The 14,850-nt window shown below is 43.6% G+C and overlaps 1 protein-coding gene across 3 annotated transcripts in view; it reads left to right on the top strand.

The window, feature by feature from the left end:
* Positions 1-4,705: 4,705 nt before the first annotated feature.
* Positions 4,706-14,850, top strand: part of LOC142955154 (zinc finger protein 516-like) — a 45,132-nt gene continuing 34,987 nt past the window's right edge. For 2 of the 3 annotated variants that reach the window (XM_076096543.1, XM_076096545.1), the window contains exon 1: positions 4,706-7,624. The gene's annotated coding sequence lies outside the window, so the exon portion shown is untranslated. The remainder of the gene's footprint in view (positions 7,625-14,850) is intronic. The other variant, XM_076096544.1, reaches the window with a different exon arrangement.

The following is a 14,850-nucleotide window of genomic DNA, read 5'->3' as shown; positions in this document are numbered from 1 at the left end:
CCCGATGGCTGTTTTTGTCTTGTTGTATGCTCTCGCGGCACCTTGTCCCTAAACATGCATGGTTGCTTTTGAATGAGCTGTGGGGAGGGGGGGGGGGGGGGGGGGGGGGGGGGTTGATACCATTTGAGTGTGTGTTTGCACTTTTGGACACCAGTTCTCCTACAATCGGCTTGTGCACTTTTTCACTGTGTGTCATGCTTTTCATACAGAGGATGTGTATTATACTTGCATGTGGCTGCTCCTGCGTGTGTGTGTGTGTGTGTGTGTGTGTGTGTGTGTGTGTGTGTGTTCTCAGGGCTAGTGTGCGTGTGTGTGTGTGTGCGTGTTCTCAGGGCTAGTGTGCATGTGTGTGTGTGTGTGTGTGTGTGTGTGTGTGTGTGTGTTCTCAGGGCTAGTGTGCGTGTGTGTGTGTGTGTTTTAGAGTGATAATTCTGCTGAGAGGCAGGCAGACAGTAGGGGAGGGTGAAGGAGGAGGAAGAGGAGGAGGACTGAAGACAATGTGAGCGCTGCAGTATGATCCTGTATCCATCAGGCTGCCTCCTGCAGTCACCGCTGCTTAAAATGCACTGCCACAGACACACACACTCTCTCTCCTTCAAACACACACACACACACACACAGGAAATGGCCTCAATCACTGTAGCACACAGTCCACAGTTTCTCATTCCAGATGGGATTATGATGTTATTACTGCACGATTACACCACATAACTATATTAGCAACAGAACACAACCTGGGACTTCTCAATCAGTCACCTTCCCTTAATACCGAGAGGACTTTTCAACAACCCCTCCCTGCCTTACACACAGATACTCACTATACACACCCTGAACTAACAACAGAAGGAGTCAGCCATTTGCCTCCATCTCTCTCCTCCCTGCTGCTGCTGCTGCTTGCTGGTGAATTAGCTATTATAAGCAAACTGTAACAACATTTGCACTGGGATGTATTTGCCATTTTGTACGTCTCTGATTATATGTCGATCCAGTGACGCAACAAGATTCATGCTGTACTGGGAGCTCTCTGCAGGTGGATGTTGCGGCCCAGCTGAAGACGACGGCGCTAAAATAGCATGAATGATTACTCACGTGGGTGGATCCACCCTCACTTCCCCTCCCCACCCTATGGAATTTGATGAGATGGAAAGGAAAAGGTGGTCAAAAGAGAAGAAGAGGAATCGAGGGAGGGGGCGGGGGTCGAAATGAGAGAGATGTGAAAAATGTACAGATGAGAGGAAGGGAGACATGTAACCAGGAAATAGATGAGATCCGAAAGCTGTTTCAGATTGAGTCAACAAGATAGAGAACGAGAGAGAATGAGGGAGCCGCACTTCCTCCTGTAACGAACTGTCCTTCTCAACCTTAAATCCCTGTTGAAACGTCACCTGAAGAGAAAGATGGAGAGATTGAACACAACATGTGCGCAAAGCTGCCCCCATTTCAGGCCATCCGAAGAATTCTGTATGTGTAAGAGGTATTTGTTTCGTATACCTTTCAAGCACATTTGACTTGAGTTGAATTATTTTTCTGCTCAACTGAATCAAGAGAGGTGTGGCATCGGAGCACAAAAAAGGGTCTAATCTGTCTTATTCAAAAGAGGTAATGTGATATCCCATGAATATTTCACGCTGTATGGCAAGATGCGGGCTTCCTCCTGCTGCTCGAAGATACTGTATTTGCTCATGGGCTGGTTTGGCAACAAAGCACACACACCACCACCCCACCCCACCCCCCACCCCCACCCCCGCCTCCCCCTCCCTGAGGTATCTCCTTGAGGGTTCTTCTTGCACTCCTTTGCCATCTGACAATTAGCATGCGGTTGCTAATGCACTACTAGCTAATTGAGCACATGGGGGCTGAAGGTGTCAGTCACTGGAGAGGGCTTGTGAGAGCTGCGTATCCTAGGACTGAACACTAGTGACATTTTACAGTAAGCGGGCCACAACAAAGTGAAGACAGTGTGAACCCCTTCAAAATAAGGGTATATTTTATAGTTGCATTATATTTTTATGTAGACAAAATGAGGAATAAATAGGGTTTATGACTTGCCGATTGTGACTTCCATTTGATACTTCTAGCACTGGGGCGCAAACAACATATTTACTATCCTTCTTTTATTAAACCCGGTTCAACCTGTAGTCAGGTAACACAGACACGCACAAACGCCATATACAGTAATGCAAATCAATGCTGCCTGGAACAATGCACATCATCGCGTTGGATATCACGTGTAGCTATTGCAATGGCTGCCCTGAGGAGTGCGTTTGTGTCTGCCACGCACGCAGGCAGCTATGCATGCAATAGTGGGCAAATGCATGCATGCGTTGTTGTATGCATTTGCACCGCTGGTACAGAGTAGGTAGCAGAATATTGTCAACCCCCCCCCCCCCCCCCCTCCATTTTTTTTTTAGAGGTGAGGGTTCATTGCGGTTTGTTTTAAAATGCCGAATGGGTGACCTGGAGATTGAAGGGCTTCTCTGCCGACTGGTTCAGAGAGAATAGAGAGAGAGGGAGAGGACACCTTGGTGTGCGTTTGGCCCTGACATTCCCTCTGACATGGAGAGCAGGAATAGGGAGCGAGAGAGAGAGAGAGAGAGAGAGAGAGAGAGAGAGGGAGGCTGTTTTAGAGACTGCTCTCTTACAGGAAGTATCTGAACAGTGACTCACACACAAGGAGAGAAAGACAGAGAGAGAGCAGGGAGGTTCTGTTCATTGTGTTGTAACTAAATACCACTAATGTGCTGTGTGTTTGTTATTACATTTATGGGTGTGAGGACTATTTTTTACTCCATTCGTGTAATAACGAATGTCAGCAGTGAGGGTGTGTGCGTGCATTGGAGTGTGACCATTTGAAGCATGGAGTGACGGATTTTTAGTATCTATATTGCATATTAAACAAATATTCATGTGTGTGTGTGCATGTGTGTTTGTGTGTGTGCATGTGTGTTTGTGTGTGTGGGTAAGGAAGTCCACGTGCATGAGTCCGGGCGTGGGTGTTCGAGTGTGCGATTAGATCACATTTCAAGAATGCAGCGCTGCATTTCAGTAGATATGGGTGTGTATACGTGTGCTGGAGGGGATATCAGTGTGTTTTCATGTGTTTCTTATGTGCTTATGTGTGAAGCTAATGGAGTAGATCACATGTCATCAAGGATATAATTACTTATTTAACAGTCTTTTACGTTCATCTGTATGTCCTTACATTTGAGGAAGCAGCAATACATTTGAGCGCTTGAGATATTCATGTGTGCAAATGATAAGGGAGTCCCAATGGAGCTCCGGAAGCTATATACATATATATATAGATATATATATATATCTATATATATATATATATATATATATAAAAAGCACTGCTGCTGGAATTCAAGGGCTCTTCGCTGATAAGATGTTTGTGTGTCTTAACTCACTGGTTCATCACCAGTCAGCAACATGGCTCCCTCTCACTAGAAGCATGCTGAGCAAACAAGCCTGACCTCTGCACAGCACCGACAACAACACCTTGGAGTGACAGTTATTACACATGACTTCATCATACAATAACCTGGACTACATTTTAACAGAGGTACTACCAAAAAAAGAAGAAGAAAAAAATGTGTAGTCTCACGCTCCCAATGCCTGGAAAACAATGTGTACATTTTGGGGGTGATAAGTATGATATTTGCCGATGCATAATCAGATTTATTGGCCAAAGAACTATAGTTGTCCAAACATTTCTACACCATTAGTTTATCACATTTAATGTACTTGCTTTTCTAGATTTTCCAGTCCTCCAAGGGCGTTATCTCCTTTTTTTTTGCCTGGCATTTACTCAGTTTGTGTAACACAGGACCTAATTAATCACCTAATTTCAGTTTTTCTAGGCTTATTATCCATAAGTGGAGCACAAGTGAAGTTATATTAGAGCTACAACCAGCAGATCATGTGTGTTGTAATGACTTTGCAGTTATTATGTAATCAACATTTGGGCATAGATTAAACTTTGGCTGTTGCTGTGTTATTTTGTTTGTCATTGTCTAGCGTTGTGCATGGAACAGGATTAAGAACCTGCTTGACTGAAAATAAAGTTGTTCGGCTATACTCATACATTCCATCAGTATCAAAAACAAGGGGAACTCTGACAGTAAAAGTAGAACCATAAATGTTTTGACGCAGCTGCATTTCCTTCAATATTTTTCCCACGTAAAACAAGAATCAGTGTCTTGACAGCACATAGTGAAACAATGTGCTGTTAGAATAATGTAAGAATGGTTTCAGTGTGTGTATCAGCTTTGTGAAAAAAGAGGGAGTGTGTGTTTTCATGCTTTAACCAGCAAAGCAATGTATCGCTCCAGCTATCTATAATAGAGTACATCACCATCTATCATTCTGTCCCTTTCATTTACCATGACATCTTTTTAAGTCGCTACACCAGTGTGAAAAAGTCATCATATCATTCTCGTACTCTTTACGCACTTTTTTTTCTGAGTCCCTAACAGCATCAACAACTTTTTGCTGATGAGACAATAGCAGATAGTTACATTTAATGCGGGAGAAACTATTCGGTCACGGAAAAGGGGTGTCAGGAATGTAAGAAAACACGCACTGAGGCACCAGGTTATCATTTGTATAGTGGTAAACAGCACGGTTAAAATAACAAACAGAAGAGTTTATATGATCAATTTCAACACTAAACAAGTCGGCAATATGCAAATCGTCGCGGAGAGAAATCACAGCCCGCCCCCGCAGGACAGAATGGACTCGACCTACTCAATCATGCACTTCAGCATACACTGCAAAGAGCATGCTTTCACCTTTAGGATTGTCTCTGCTTCTTGAAGTCACCCTGGATTACTCTTTTGGATAAAGCAGGTACGAACATCTCTGATTTTCTCCTTTTTACGCGCATACACAGTCTACCGGACCACCTCGTGTGCTCTGAATGGGAAGTAGGTGGAAGCCGATTGTCGGATCTTGATTTATAAATAGGTTACATGCAGGCGAGGGTGTAGTGGTTGATTAAAAAAAAAGAAGCTTATTTGACCTCCTGTCGGTGATCATCTCAAGGCACCAGAGCCAGAAGTGTGTAAAAAATATTTATAATTTCTGCTTTTCATGTAGGCTACGCCATAGGATATCATTTGCAGGAGTTTATAGTGATACTTGCGATGTATGCGAGTCATCATACTTAATCATACTTAAAAAGCTGCCGAAAGTCGGTTATTCAAATAAGAATTGTAGGAATACGCGGAGAATAGCCGGACTCGTATCCTCCGCCAACATCCCTGAGGTTCAGCAAACTTTCCACCAGCTCACCCGTACACACTCATCTCTTCCTTGAGTAATTTTTTGGACAACACACGCAATCACCGCAGCATCGGGCAGACAGATTATTCGTGGCAACAATCAAAGTGCGAGTAGAATTAAAAAAAAAAAAAAAAAAAAAAAAAAAGACAGCTCAGTGCTGAAAACATTCAGGACATTGGTGAACAGTGTCTTTTATGAAGATTGTTTTATTCACACGGAGACAGACTCAGGGGTAAGGGGGGTATATCCATATTAGGAAGACGTGTCCTACATAGGCTAATATGTATGGCACTGAGACTGAGCTGCCACTGAGCAAGGCACAGGTGCCAGCCAGCAAGCCCGAAACTGCTCGTCTATAAGATGAGGATCTGAAACCGCTGGAAGATCTCTGGCGTGTCGCATTTCTCCTTCTCCTTTCAATCTCTGCGCCAATTCAAGCACTCACAACTCATCTGCATGCGGCACGTGCGTGCGTGTGTGAATGTGTGTGTGTGTTTGGGTTGGGCGGAAACATGTGACGAGGAGTAAAGGAAAAGGGGGGTCAGGTCTATAGTGTGTCTGTGTGTGTGTTGGGGGCGGGGGGGGGGGGGGGGGTCCTGTAACTCCCCCCAAAAAAAGATGATGATGCACCTACACGATGTGAGCCTTCTGTTATGGTAAAGGACACAATGGGATTAAGCTGCTGCTGCAGGGGGGATCAGTGCAAGACAATCCCAATTAATGACGTTTTCTCTTTAACTCCATTATCGGACCTGTACGTACAGGTGACCGTATACCAGAATGAGTCTGTGCGGGGGCAAAACAAAGTAGGCCTATGCAACCCCATCACAGATGGCGCTATCTGCCCGTGGGCCGCCGAACGTATCTTTTTGCGTACGACAACCGATTGCGCATGTATGGTGGTGGGACCGCTGGTGAGCTGGGGACAATCGTTCAGCGTCTCCTCCTCTCTTCTCTTCTCTGGACACTTTATACTAAACACACACGAACACATCAGCTGATCCCGCTGATAGGAAAGCGCTGGAGGCGCAAACGAAACAAAGACACGGGGAAATGTGTGACCTATGTGTGTGGACTGAGGTTTAAGTGACAAGGACTACACCGCGGGGACAAACTTTTTTCAGCTTCTCCTTTTTTTTTTCGCCCTCGATCTTGTCCTCGGTGTTTCACACACACACACACACACACACACACACACACACACACACACACACACACACACACACACACACACACAGGGCTTCTTTCCATTCGTGGTGCGTTCACGTACCCCGAAAGCTCCGCCGTTTCCATTATTGAATCGCACGAATTCGATCAGAATTACTCTCATCCTGTTAAATGGGGGAAAGGAAGCCACCTGAGCCTACTTATTTCACTTCCTTACAGATGAGTGAACTATGGGAAATGGAGTGGGCTTAGGTCCCCATCATTGTCATTATGAGAAAAGTCAGATTTCACTATAAACATATCATTCAACCCTAGATTATAGATTTATCTATAAACCACTATAAAGTTGATTAACCCATATAAGTTATTTTCTCTAATTGCTGATTAATCGATTATGCTCTTAAATGTCAGAAAATAAAGAACATTACTGACAGGACCAAAGAGGTTTCATCTAATGTCTTACGTCTGATAAACAGTCCGTCAGTCAGCATGACAGAGAGAAGCAGCGAGTCCTCACATTTGATTTAATCAATCGTCCTAGTTGCTGTTTCTTTTTATTCGATCAACCAGGCAATTAATCAACCAATGCTTTCAACTCTCTTATCAGCATACTGTTGCCTATATATCACCCCCCCCCCAACGTCCCCTTATTCAAGACACATCGTCTAGAATCTCGACATCTGTATGCATGCATACGCACTGGAGACCGAATCAACGAGCTAATTGAACCACTGAATTCACCTCGGAATACCTACGTTTGCCAGTTTTGATCTCTGAGTCACGACATTTCCGACAACACCTGAAGGCAACCACAGTGAAACGACAAGAGACGAGAGAGAGCGACAGAGAGACATAGAGAAACAGCGAGGGAGGGGGGGAGAGAGAGAGAGAGAGAGAGAGAGAGAGGAACCTGTACTGCTCTCCAACACAAGGAGATAGGAATTCGCCAGAGATAATAATAATTACGCACGATCTTTGCAGAGTTGAACCGCGGGTCGCCGTTGTCAGTCGCTGCCCTGGAAAGACCCAGCGTGTCTCCTCTTATCTCTGCCGGATCTGGACTCTTTATATTTGCTTTTTATTTTTATTTTTTTTGGAGAGCTGCACCGGTCCCCCCCCCCCCCCCCCCCCCTCTTTTTGTGAGTGTTTGAGCTCAGCGGTGTTTTAACTGGTAAGGAAGTGACTGTATATGATTATCATTGTTTGTTATGTTGAGGGTGCGTTCGTCGCCGCGCTGCTGCTAGTGCAACCTTTGGCTGTTAAATACGGAGTCTTTGCTTTTTAACCCGGTCGTTCCTCCCTTAAGAGTGTAGAGAAGACTGATTATTAAGAAACGGGCAGCAAAAGTGCATTTGCTACCACGGAGATAAGGGGCATTGTGAGGAATGTCTGACTGATAACAGAGTTGGAACCTTGCGAAAAAAAAAGAAAAAGAAAGGAGTCACAGTAATCATAGGATACACTTAGGCAGGGTGCTACACAAATAACACGGGACACTAAGTTGTGAAATGTTATAATGATTATTATAGGTGATATAACAATGTTATAAAGTAGCATAAGAGCGATATAAACTTACTAACCAGCAGCAGGAGCCCATAAGTCACGATGATAGCTATACCATAGGTGATAACAGGAGCAAAAATCCATCAAGGTCACAATGAGAGCTATGAAATATTAAATACGCCTGTTATAGCAACATTACATGATTGTCACAGTGACCCTTCCTTAGGGCGGCAGGCTGGAGTATCAGAGGAGATAGTTATGCAAAAGCATAGTTTGCAGTAGAGAGAGAGAGAGACAGAGGAGGGTGTGTGTGTGTGGGTGGGTGGGTGGGGGGGGGGGGGGGGGTGTCAACTTTGAAGGGATTTATTTTGTTAGTACTTGGTGATATGAGTATTGTACTCTCTCTTCAGTATCACAGGAATTATCTTTTACAAACTCACAGTGTGCACGGGATCATCAAACTGTGAGCTTTCTGTACACTCCAGCACCCCCCCCCCCCCCCCTCTCTCTCTCCTCCTCCTTTGATATTGTCTTTCTGTGGTGTACTGTGTTGTTCCTCTCCAGTTGTGTAAAGATACAGTATTTTCTTCTGTGTAAGGTCACATACAGAAAGAGAAAGAGAGGCAGGGAGGGAGGGAGGGAGGAAGCGAGGGAGGGAGGGGGGGGGGAGACAGAGCGTTGTTTTGCAGACAGGATAACATTGTCTCCCCTATGTCAGATTTCAGACGTTATGTTAAACATTTCTTCTACAGCCTGCAGCCCTCACTCTGTGGCTATGCGAGTGAATACGACAACAAAAGACACACTTCCTCAAATTGGCTGTTAGGTGATAAATTGTCCTTAAGAGTGCCACCTGTTTTCCAACCCGCGAATAGCAACCGGGACAACGTTTGAAGGTAAACACATTTAGTCCGTGAGGCTTTGGGTAAAACGTAAAGAAATGTTTTTTTCTGAACAATGAATTGATTTTGGTGTGCAACGGCACAACTGGCAGACTTTAAGTCACAGTTTTTTAGTTTGTTTACGTGTCTGTTCAAGGGAAAGCCATAATGTGGGAGTGTTTTTCTCTCTAAGACGGTTGTGTCACACAAGTGTCCAAACACTGTCATGTCTGAGGTCACTTGTTGAGCATTGTTAAGCGAGGCAAAAGGGGAACATGACCTATGTTTCATTGTGACATGTTGTGGAAGCATGGCTTTGACTAATTCAAATGTGATCCGCGTTGATGTTGAATCAAGCTTGTTTCTCAGTTGGGATTTTATTAGCCTGTCGCAGATGCCTCATATTCACAAACGGATCCCTCGAGACCTCCCACAAGACTCGAGTGAAGCCTTTTTTTTTGTATTTGCTTGCCCTCCACCCTTGTGTCTCTTTTCATACGTTGAATAAGTGCCGCATACATTCGGCTTTTGTCAATAGGACTGTTTGTCTTTTGTAAGCAGCTCGTGTGCTCACTCTTCCATCCCCGTGCTTATCGCGATCAAACTTTCAACTCTACTGTGACTTTTTTTTTTGCAAAGTTCACCACCCCTCCCACTCCCCACCCTCCTTTCCCCCCCCCCCCCCCCCCCCCCCCTCCTGTATCTGTAGGAGTAAAATTAGCAATTTCATTTTTATTTTTTTAATCTTCTCCCTTCAGAATGTAGAAGTGTTTTATTGGTGTGGTGAGAAACAATGAGGACAAGGCAGGGCTTTGTGGTGGCAGAAATGCATTTTTAACCCATGTGAATGAATGGCGCCTCACATTCCACAGCAGCAGGCCCTTTACTGAATGGCAGCACTAACTCTGCTGTTTTCATTACTCATTACTGCCTTTTGCCTTTTCACCATGGACATAGTCATTTACCTTCACCAACTGAGAGGGGGGCCTCAACCTCAATGCTACAAAGACTGTCATAGGAGATTTCTTTTGCTAATATCACTGAGCTGGATATGGACCGAACCTTTTTTTTTTTTGTGTGTGGTTTTTTTGCTCATTGATAAGTTACTGGTTCCGCTGAATTTGAGCTTACTCAGCAGTTAATATCGAACTTGCTCCAATAAAAAAATGGCATCAAATGACTATTTGTAGTTTCCATTTTCTGGCCTGGAACTTTACTGGTTTTTTTTTCACCGTCAATTCTCTCATGGTGTTGTTTTTTCCAGAAAAAACCTCTAAAAAACCCCTGCTACCTGCTAAAAAAAAACCCCCAAAAAGAAACTACCAAGTGAAAATAGTGAGTTATTTAACAGTTAAAGAACCAGGTATTTCCCTCAGGACTTGGTGTAGACCACAACAGAGCTAGAAGGAGAGTGAATTTTGGACTCACATTCATCAGGTGGCCAGAGACAAAACCCCAAATTAAGTCTAATGTTGCTCAGCAGTTACTGGATATGTAAATGAGCCACTGTGAGCTGGCAAGTTTGTCATATCAACTTAATTAATAATGGATGTTTCTGCTGCCCCTAAGTGGCCAAAAGATCACCTGATGCAGGTTTAAGAATAGCACACTGGGTTTTTGATCTATGTTGTCGAAATCATCTTTTAACTTGCCTCATTGCAAGATGTTTTTTACAACCAGGTTTGCATTTACTCTGTCCTGGGAGATGGCGGTGGCTTATGTGTGTCAATCTCCTGGTTTCTTCTATGCAATACCGACATGTGTTAGCGTGGACCAAGGTCTCTGTGGGTGGTTTCCAGCACCTTGTGGAATTTACGTCTGGAGGAGATCCAGAGGGAGCTAGTTGGTTTGTGCATACTCTTGTCTTAGATTGAATCCATTCAGTCCTTGTTAGAGTGTAATTACCCTGCTTTGGCTCTACTTCTTCATCTCTGTCTAAACTGCTCATGTTAACGTGGTGTGGCTTTGATAGAATAAATATGAAAAGTCATGAGACAGACACTCAGTTAAAGTCAGTTAGGCTGAAGTCTTCTGCGTCCTGTTCCTTCTGTTTGTTCTCTCAACTCTTCCTTTGTTGTTAGATTGCATCAGTCCCTTCTACATGAAAGCACAGCCGTATCTTCCTTCACGGCCTTAAATAACTTCCTGTGGCATATATGGAGAGAGGCAGCAAACAACACGTTTTAAAAGCAGCTGTTTATGTTTTTTATGTTTTGGGCAGGGGGGGGGGTTGAAACAAAAAACGAAAATACTACGAGGACTGGCGTCTGTTCTGTGGTGACGGCATTGATTCCCCGCTGCATGGTGGGGGTTTCCACTCTGAAAGGGCAATCTCTCTGTGTCAGCCTAGAAACACCGAGCTCCTAGATTAAATTATAAATGAGCCCTCCATGGGAAACCTTATGCTTACTGCTTTGTATAATCAGAAGGAATTTACATTCCCTGTGGCCGTCACCCTGCACATTTCCATTATATGTATATATGTCCATTCGTAATGTTACTCAAACATTCTTGGTTGCCCATTTTTGTGAAACTTTGCTTACAGGTGGGCAGTTAATGACTTTATTTTATTTGTCACACCTGCACCCTCCCCACCCAAAATGATCAAAGAGCTCTGCCAAGCTGAGCAGCACTGTCCAGGTAGTGAACCGTGAGGGCCCAATAGCTGCCTAAATTAGACCCAAAGAAAATGATGTAGTAATCTGAGGATTAAGATAGGAGAGGGGGTTAGTTGGGCGGGGGGGGGGGGGGATTAAGGCACAGGACCTTTTTAGCCTTCACCCATGGTGGTGCGGGAGGGTGGAGAGGAGCGGGTGGTGTTGCGTAGGGTTTCTAACTGTTGCGCATAGTGACGTTTTTCCTCAAAGCTGCCGATAGCTGATAGTTCGTGCTGAGATTGTAATCATCAAACTGTACCATCATGACAAACATTCAGTCTTTTTCACCACAAGTGGTGGAGAGGAAGGCATCATGCCGTCATGGGACGCTAGAAACTCCCCAGTACGAGCCAAACTACATGCATGTTTTAAGACAGGAGGTTGATGGTTCGAGCTCTATACCTGACACTTAAGTTTTATCAAATACAAACAGTGAAAGACATCACACTGTGCACATGTAGATCTATCTGGTGCAGTTTATTCATACTCTCATACTCCATGAACGGCAACATCTGCATTTTATTGAAAATACAAAATAAGACTAAATGCTTTTTTTTTTTTTTGAGAAACCCTTAATGGAAATGAAATCAACTGTTTCAGGGTTACTTATAAAATGATGACAATGGTTTTTATACATTCCCTGTCATTAAAGTGACACCAGTTCAATATAGGTGTGGAAACAACCCACGCTAATTAGCTGCAGCCATTTTGTTCAATGTGCATTCCAAAAGGTTTATTATTATTATAAATATTGTTACCACATCTGCACACACCCACAGTTGTTAAACATCGACAGCTTAAAGCAGAACAACACCGATTTTTTAAAATCAGCATAAATAGACAGTACACACAATAAAGTTCACACTTGAATGCTGAAGAAAGAACAAAGTGTGCGCCTGCTTTTTAATTACAATGATTGACATGAAAGAGTTCATAGGAAACAGTTGAAGTCATTCCGTGCTGAGATCACTCCCAGTGACGAGCACCATGCCCGAATATTTGAGCGATGAAAGAAGATGATTACAGTTGCCGCAAATGTATTTGAGAGCTGTAGGCAGTGAACGTGTTTTAACTAAAGTCCTCTGATTGGAATTTTCATGCATATACAAAAAAATGTATCACCAACAAAACATTTTTTATTTGTAACCGATACCAAAATGTTAGTATGAAGTTATTCTAAATGCTTAGATCATGTGAAATCAGTGCAAGTGTGTAATAACGTTTTTATGTTTTGCATGGTCAAACTAGCACGACCACCATTACTAGAAGTACTAATAATAATTCCATCAGATGTGCACAGGTTGGAACCACCATTTAAATCAGAGGTGTACCACACCGAGTGGCTGGTAATCGGATAATCAGAGTTGGATATTGACCCCATTGATCAGTTTAACTGTGTCTGCATTAACTGAGGACACTCGCAGCAGCCCGGCCCTGCAGCTTGAGAGCCCCCCTGTCAGTGCATATAGATTCCATCCGTTGAATTGATGTTTGTTTTTTTTTTAAACAAAAAGTAGAATCTCACTTCAGCTTCAAATGGAAGCCCCCTTCACTACATTGCAAGCGGCGTAATCCATCACTGGCACTCATGTTGATTTTCCATCTTACACATTATTGATGATCCAATGAAATAACAATCACGAGCGCACAGCGCTGAGCTGAATGCGCTGGATTCATTAGCAGTCCTTATCAGGTTTTGAGCTGACACGCTGATCGTAGTTAATAGATTTCTGCCTGCGCCTATGAACCGACGCTTGGCATTGTCGCAGTGATTGCTGCGGGATTAAAGAGGAGAAATAAGCTTAGCTGGGAGAAATAGCCCAGAGAACCACGTGGCTGTGATCAGGGATTGAGAGGGAGGGAGGGAGGGAGAGAGAGAGAGAGAGAGAGAGAGAGAGAGAGAGAGAGAGAGAGAGAGAGAGAGAGACGGGGAGAGCTGCCGGGGGAAGGAACAGCCCTCTTTGTCCAGCCCAGATGTCACCATAGTAGACTGCCATTATTGATCCACTGCTTTACACACACACGCACGCACACACACACACACACACACACACACACACACACGCACGCACACACACACACACACACAAATGCACTTAATTAGCAGGCATTAAAATTGGAATTTAAGAACGACACAGTCAATGCTGCTACAGATACACCTTGTAATAGATTACTTTAAGCTTAGTTGTGATATATTTTACACACTACATGGCATCTAGTAGTTCCCTGATCATTTGTAAAATCAGCTTTTCTTTCCTCTGCATTCTTTCTGTCTCGTCTATCTAATCTATGTGTCCCTCTGTAAGACTAAGGCCTTCCTAATGGCCTTCTTCACATGTGATGGGCCACTCAATCACGCACACAACAACAAAAACAACTATATGTATGTTTTGCAGGGGTGACGGCCGGCCTCGGGAGGGAGGGGACGTGGCACCCAAACTTAATCCAAACTCACAGCAGCCCAGAGGGCATTAAGGATGGGTGGGGGTTGGGTGAGCTGTTTCCCAAGCAGAGAGGCTCCTTTTTTTTTTCCAGCATTCACCATTCCGTTCCAGTTATTATATGCACACTCGAAATGGGAATTAAAAAGTTCTACAAAAAATGAAAATAGATCCTAAATGATACAAATTTAGGTTCTTTTTCTCGGAAAACAAGAGATGCACAGGAGGTCATGCTTTGTCTGCGGCTGCTTTAGAATGAAGTGAAGGAGTAGGTGGTATGTGGACAAAGTAAGGAGTGTCACTTCTGGGAGCTCAAACTTCATGAACAGAATAATGCTTAGATTTGATTGATACATGATATCTGGCAAGTATTAAGAACTTCAGTTGGAAACTAAACAAAGAAAAAACAGACATTTAGGGATTGCATCTTTAAGGATATTTGCAACCTCCCTTGCAACCTCCCTTTCACGAGCAACTCCGCCCCATTACACACACACACACACACGCACAGTGTTGTCTAATCTCCCTCTAGGCACTACCGTTGTTACTCCATGAAACAACTTTAAATTAGTGCTGGGCAAGTTAACGAGTTAATTTCGCGTTAACGCATTCATTAATTAACGCCGACAATTATTTTATCGCGCGTTAACGCATTTTTATTATAATTTTTATTTTATTTTTTATTTTATTTTTTATTTAAAGACAAGAGACAATACATATACATAACAACAAGAGGATGACAAGAACAGTGGGATAAAAGCCAGCAAACATCCTATAGTCAGTAATTTTAGTGCACCTATATGCTGAAATTCACGGTAAACGCATTTAAACAGCACAGATCGGGAGCGAGCGAAGGACTTTGAAAGTTAGCGGAAAGATTAACGTGAGACAACATCCGGTTTCTTCAGACGAATA

Source organism: Anarhichas minor, unplaced genomic scaffold (genome assembly GCF_050575085.1).
Source record: "Anarhichas minor isolate MPS153535 unplaced genomic scaffold, ASM5057508v1 ptg000022l, whole genome shotgun sequence".
NCBI classification, from domain to species: domain Eukaryota; kingdom Metazoa; phylum Chordata; class Actinopteri; order Perciformes; family Anarhichadidae; genus Anarhichas; species Anarhichas minor.
Note: the sequence above shows the minus strand (reverse complement) of the source record. Positions and strands in the feature narration are given on the sequence as shown.